This window comes from Euleptes europaea, chromosome 2, assembly GCF_029931775.1.
Source record: "Euleptes europaea isolate rEulEur1 chromosome 2, rEulEur1.hap1, whole genome shotgun sequence".
In the NCBI taxonomy this organism is placed as follows: domain Eukaryota; kingdom Metazoa; phylum Chordata; class Lepidosauria; order Squamata; family Sphaerodactylidae; genus Euleptes; species Euleptes europaea.
The window spans coordinates 88462551-88468481 of NC_079313.1; the positions used below are offsets into that span (position 1 = coordinate 88462551).

Here is a 5931-nt window from a genome sequence, read left to right on the forward strand (position 1 = left end):
ATAAATAATAGTTTTGTCAGAAGCCCAGGACTAGCCACTTAGTGATGGGCAGTCTTCGGGTTGATCTGCAGATTGACTGCGAATTGCAAGCAGCACCCTCCAGCACTGCAAGCACATGAACACATGAAGCTGCCTTATACTGAACCAGACACTTGGTCTATCTAAGTCAGTACTGTCTACTCAGACCAGCAGCGGCTCTCCAGGGTCTCAGGTAGAGGTCTTTCACATCACCTCCTTGCCTAGTCCCTTTAACTGGAGATGCCAGGGATTGAACCTGGGACCTTCTGCATCCCAAGCAGATGCTCTGCCACTGAGCCACGGTCTTATTGGCAAAACATAAAATAATGTCTAACCAATCTTGGCCCTGCATCTTATCCTCAATACAGGTCTCATTAGCTGATCCTCGCACCCCAAAGAGTTCTGGGAATGAGTATCCCCAGTTGTCAGGCTGCTATCTCGGTTTCGTTATTGCCTCTGTCTCTGTGCTGTATTGTCTGCCCCCCAAGGTCGCATACCTAGGCCTGGGAATTCAGCTACTGGGAAACTGTATTCATGCGTGTAATCTCCCGCCTTGCCTGCCTTATAATATCTCCCAGCTAGTGAGCCTCTCAGAGCTGTCATTTTATTCGTTTGCACTGTATGCCTATTTGATCAGTAAAAACCATCTGTTTGGACTCTATATGACTTTGTGGTGATTTCTGGTTCTGTGGGCCAAGGGCTGACATTATGACAGCTCTCTCTCATCTTCACCGTTCTCCTAGCCAGGCTGGAGCCCAGGGGGGTTCGCCTGCCACTTGGATGGGAGCTGTGCAGCTCTCCAGGTGATCTACTACCCTGGAGCCCTTCTCAGAGGATCCTACTCTGTTACAAGACTTAATCGCTGAACTTTTCCGGACGACCCGAGAGGTTTGCCGCTTGAGGGGACTGGTACAGGCGCAGTGGCAATCTCTTACAGGACGTCTCTGGATGTTAACATCGGAGGATACTGATGCTCGTTTAGATCTTCAGGACTTGGATCAATTGCTGGACGATGCCCGATTAGCGACTGAGGATTTACAAATATTAACTGGACTTTTGGATAATCTTATTTCTCGACAAACTCTTTCTACCATGGCGGGAGCCCCGCCGGAGGGTTTTTCCCTGATCCCGGATGCGGCCAGCTGCCAGGCTGAGGCCAAGCGAGTCGCTATTAGCACCGCTCTTCTCCTTGTGGAATGTGCAAAGGACACCCCGGTAGCCACCTTGGCTCAAGTTTTGACCCCGACGTTTGGAGCCGAGGCATCCGCACTGGCGGTTCGAGTACAACCTCTGCTGGGCGGGGAACCTGACCCCATACTCTTGCTCCTCGAGACAGAACTTTTGCCGCGCATTACGGCAGAGGCTGCCCTAAGACTTGAGACCGCCAAAGTTCTTGCGGATCAGCAAGCCGCCGAAGCGGCTAGGGTCGCAAGAGAGAGAGAGGCGGCGGAAGCAGCCAGGGCGGCTGCGGCTAGGATTAGGAATCAGGCGAACGTGGACACGCGCCCCAAGGACTATGTACTGGGACTATCAGGTCTAACTTTTTCCCCGGCGTTTGTCCCGTCGCGTGCGACCCAACGCGCACGCCGTTTGGCTGACCGACGTCGAGACTCAGATGAGTCTGAAGACGAGGATTTATATGGGGATAGCTCTCAATGGGCCACGAGCTTCCGAACCAGTAAGCCTCATCTTACTGGTGGCCCAAGTGAGGAGGTTCATCTTTTACGAGCCCAGAATCGGGAGCTCTCCGACCGTGTTGATCAACTCCAGGAAGTAATGGAACTTATGCTTCAAGAGAACAGGCAATTACAACACACCCTGATAGCTCAGAGACAGCCCGTTCCGATACCGGGTCAGGGGGTACCCGTACAACCACCCGTTAATGTGCCTGCTCCACCCTTACCTCCTGGAGCTCCTGTTGCTCCTCCGCCCGGACCACCCGTGCAACCACCTGCTAATGTGCCCGCTCCACCCTTGCCTCCTGGAGCTCCTGTTGCTCCTCCGCCCGGACCACCCGTGCAACCGGGTCAACCCGCGCCCGGCCCTTGGAAGCAACTCAAATTGAGGACTACGTATGACGGATCTCTTGAGACTTTGCCTTGTTTCTTGCATCAAGTGGACAGTTATATGCGAGAACAAGGTCAACTTTTCCCCACGGAAGATAGCCGGGTGCGGTACGTAGCTTCCCTCCTGACAGGCAAAGCGGCTGACTGGATGGTCCTCCAGTTTGACACCCGCTCTCGTGCGATTCGTTCCCTCAACAACTTCATGACTGCCCTGAGAAGGAGGTTTGAGGACCCCTTCCTGGGGGAAAGAGCCAAAACGGAACTCTTACAATTAAAACAAGGCTCTGCTACAGTTCGGGAATTTGCCGATGAATTTCAGCGACTGGCAAGTAAAATTGTAGGTTGGCCCGAGACCACCCTAATCCATCATTTCAGGGAAGCCTTGCATCCTGACATTCTGAACTGGTCTTACATGCGGGGCGATCCCGATACCCTCGAAGGCTGGATCCTATTAGCCGAGGAAGTGGAAAGCCGCCGCCGCTTTATTTCTCTCGTCCGTCAAAAACACAAGGAGAAGGGCACCCAAAAGCCTCAACCCAAGGCACCACTGCTCGTCCCACGAAATCCCCCACGTCCGCTCCAGGAACGTGAAGCCCGATTTCAGAGGGGTGCCTGTCTTACATGCGGAGAAATGGGCCACTTTGCAGCCGTTTGCCCACGCCGCCAAGAATTATTTCGTCCCAGCACGACAACCCGCGCCCGAGGTCGTCCACCACGCAGAGGCACCGCGGCCACCCGCAGCGCAGCTCCGGGAAGGCCCACACCCTCTGCACTCCATGCCGGGGACCCAGCCTCCCTGCCTGCTTCCAACGACCCCGCCGGGTCTCGGATTACAAGTGCCCCATTGGGGGACAGCTTTCCCTCTTCGGATGAGGAAAACCCTTGGATTTCTCCAGCCTTAAACCTGGAATCTCCCCTCGACTTGTCAAAAAACGGCTCCGGTCTGTGGTGAATGGAGCATCTCCACAGACCTCTCAGGATCTTCCTATCAAACCGAATGCTCCTACCAAAATCAAAGAAGTGGACTCCACCGTCTACGTGGATGCAGTTTTACAACAACTTAACGGAGGTCCGCAAATCCCCGTCAAAGCACTAATTGACTCCGGTTGCTGTCGCACCCTCATAAGTGAAGCCACGTTTGCTGCACTCAGAGCCGACTCAGAGGCTTTACCCGCCCCCGTACAATTTGCTCAAATGGACGGGAGCCAATTCCAGGGGGGTCCAGTTGATCACCGCACCATAGGGGTGGCAATGGGAATTGGTTCCCACTGGGAACAAATAGACTTCACTATAGCCCCTATCCGATTTGAAGTGGTCTTGGGAATTAACTGGATTAAAGGACATAGTCCCAGTATTGATTGGGAAACAAACACTATCTCTTTCACTAGTCACACCTGCGACCAGCATCGGCAAAACTTTGCTCTGCCATTTCCGCCCGTTCCAGCATTAACCTCTACTGCCCCAGTACCACCAGCTCTACCCGCTGTATACCGGGACTTTGAAGATGTCTTCGACCTGAGGGAATGTGATGCCTTACCCCCCCACCGGGCCTCAGACTGTGCGATTGAAGTAGTGAAGGACTGCACATTAACCAAAAGTAAGATTTACCCTATGAGCGCTTCCGAGCGCACTGTCCTCCGGGACTTTTTGGACAAAAACCTCGCCAGAGGGTTCATTCGCCCTTCGAATGCCCCAAACTCGGCCCCCGCGTTTTTCGTCCGGAAAAAAGAAGGCGACCTTCGCCTATGCATTGACTTCAGAAAGCTCAATGCAGTTACCCAGACCAACGCCTATCCTATCCCATTAATATCGGATATTTTGGGACAATTACAGGAAGGCCGTGTGTTCTCTAAATTAGACTTGGTGGAAGCCTACTACCGAGTCCATATCCGCGAAGGAGATGAACACCTCACTGCCTTCTCTAGCTGTTTCGGAATGTATGAATTCCTTGTAATGCCATTCGGATTAAAAGGGGCCCCGGGGGTCTTCATGCAACTCATCAATGAAATCCTACATGACCTTCTATATCGTGGGGTGGTGGTCTACTTAGATGACATTCTCATTTATTCGAAAACTATGGACGAGCATGTGACTCTGGTCAGAGAAGTTCTACAACGCCTGCGTAACCATCAACTGTTCGCTAAACTAGCTAAGTGTGAATTTCACCAAAGCAAACTCACGTTTTTGGGATACATCATCTCCCACCAAGGTCTGCGCATGGACCCCGCCAAAGTCCAAGCCGTTCTCGATTGGACTCCCCCCACCAACCGTAAGCAAGTTCAGCAATTTCTGGGATTTGCAAACTTCTATCGGGGATTCATCCCTAACTTCGCCCAAGTGGCTCTACCCATTACGGACCTGCTGAAAACTAAGGGAAAGGTAAGCTCGGCTGCCTTGCCCTCCGCAAAAATCCTATGGACTGAGCAATGCCAAGCCGCCTTTCTGGCCCTCAAACGCCTCTTCACTTCGGAGCTGGTGCTACGGCACCCAGACCCGAATCGAATGTTCATTGTGCAAGTCGATGCTTCCGATGTAGCCATGGGAGGGGCTCTCCTCCAGCAAGGACCGGACGGTCTTCTTCACCCTTGCGCTTACTTTTCAAAAAAATTTGCGCACGCTCAATTAAACTGGCCCATCTGGGAGAAAGAGGCCTCTGCTGTTCATCACGCACTGACTTTATGGCGGCAATTCTTGGAAGGGTCTAAAGTACCCTTTGAAGTTTGGACCGATCACAAAAATCTAGCTGCCCTCACGGGGTCCCATAAGCTATCGGCGAAACAACAACGGTGGGCGGAGTTCTTTGCTCAGTTCCGTTTCACCCTGAAGCACGTCCCTGGGAAGCAGAATGTTCTCGCGGATGCCCTCTCCCGTTTACCACAATATCCAGTAAAACTCGAAAGACCCACCAACTCTCTGTTCACCCCTATGCAACGTGGGGCCCTACCTATGCTGGCTGTGCAAACCCGATCCCAGCATCAGCACACCTTCTCTAACTCGCAAGCTCCGCCAGCCCAACCGGCTGCCCAGCCGCCACCGCAACAGACCGGAGTTCCCGCCCCTCCTACCCCTCCGACCGCTCAGCCGCCTGCAGTCTGCGCGCCGCCGCACGTAAGCACTAGCCCTAAACCTGTTTCTCAGATCTCCATGACCGACGGGGGGGCCCCCTCCAAAATCCCCATCTCCGAGTCCTTTTTAACTGTCCTTCGGGACCAGTGCCTTTTAGAACGTTCCGCTCATACCCTACCTCCTGGTGTTTTGGAACAAGGGGGGTCCTGGTACAAAGACTCAAAATTGTATGTACCCAAAACTCTCCGGAAAGACGTTTTACATTTAGCTCATGGAGCCAAAACAGCTGGGCACTTTGGGTTTCTGAAGACCCTTCACTTATTGCGCAGACAGTTCTGGTGGGGGGGAATGCGTTCCGACATTGACTCCTTCATCCGCAGCTGTCCCGTTTGTGCCGCTGCGAAACGATCGCAGGGCAAGCCCCCGGGACTGCTACAACCTCTTGAAACACCCAGCAGACCTTGGGAAGTAATTGCTATGGACTTCATGACTGATCTCCCTCTCAGTGGGGGTAAAACTGTGTTGTGGGTTGTTACTGATTTGTTTTCTAAGCAAATACATTTGATTCCATGCGCAGGGATCCCCTCTGCTCAGAAACTAGCCCGCCTCTTCGTGACGCATATCTTTCGTTTACATTCGTTTCCGCGTAAAATAATTTGTGACCGCGGAAGTGGTTTCGTTTCTAAGTTTTGGAAAGCTTTCCTCAAGTTGGTGGGGGTGGAACAGGGATTGTCTAGTGCATACCATCCTCAAACTGATGGTCAAACTGAACGTGTCAATG

The 5931-nt window shown here is 52.8% G+C and overlaps 1 non-coding gene across 1 annotated transcript; it reads right to left on the reverse strand.

Moving 5' to 3' along the window:
• Positions 1-253: 253 nt before the first annotated feature.
• TRNAP-GGG (transfer RNA proline (anticodon GGG)) lies at positions 254-323 on the reverse strand. Its single transcript has one exon. It is a non-coding gene; the product is annotated as a tRNA-Pro (tRNA).
• Between the last annotated feature and the right edge of the window lie 5608 nt (positions 324-5931).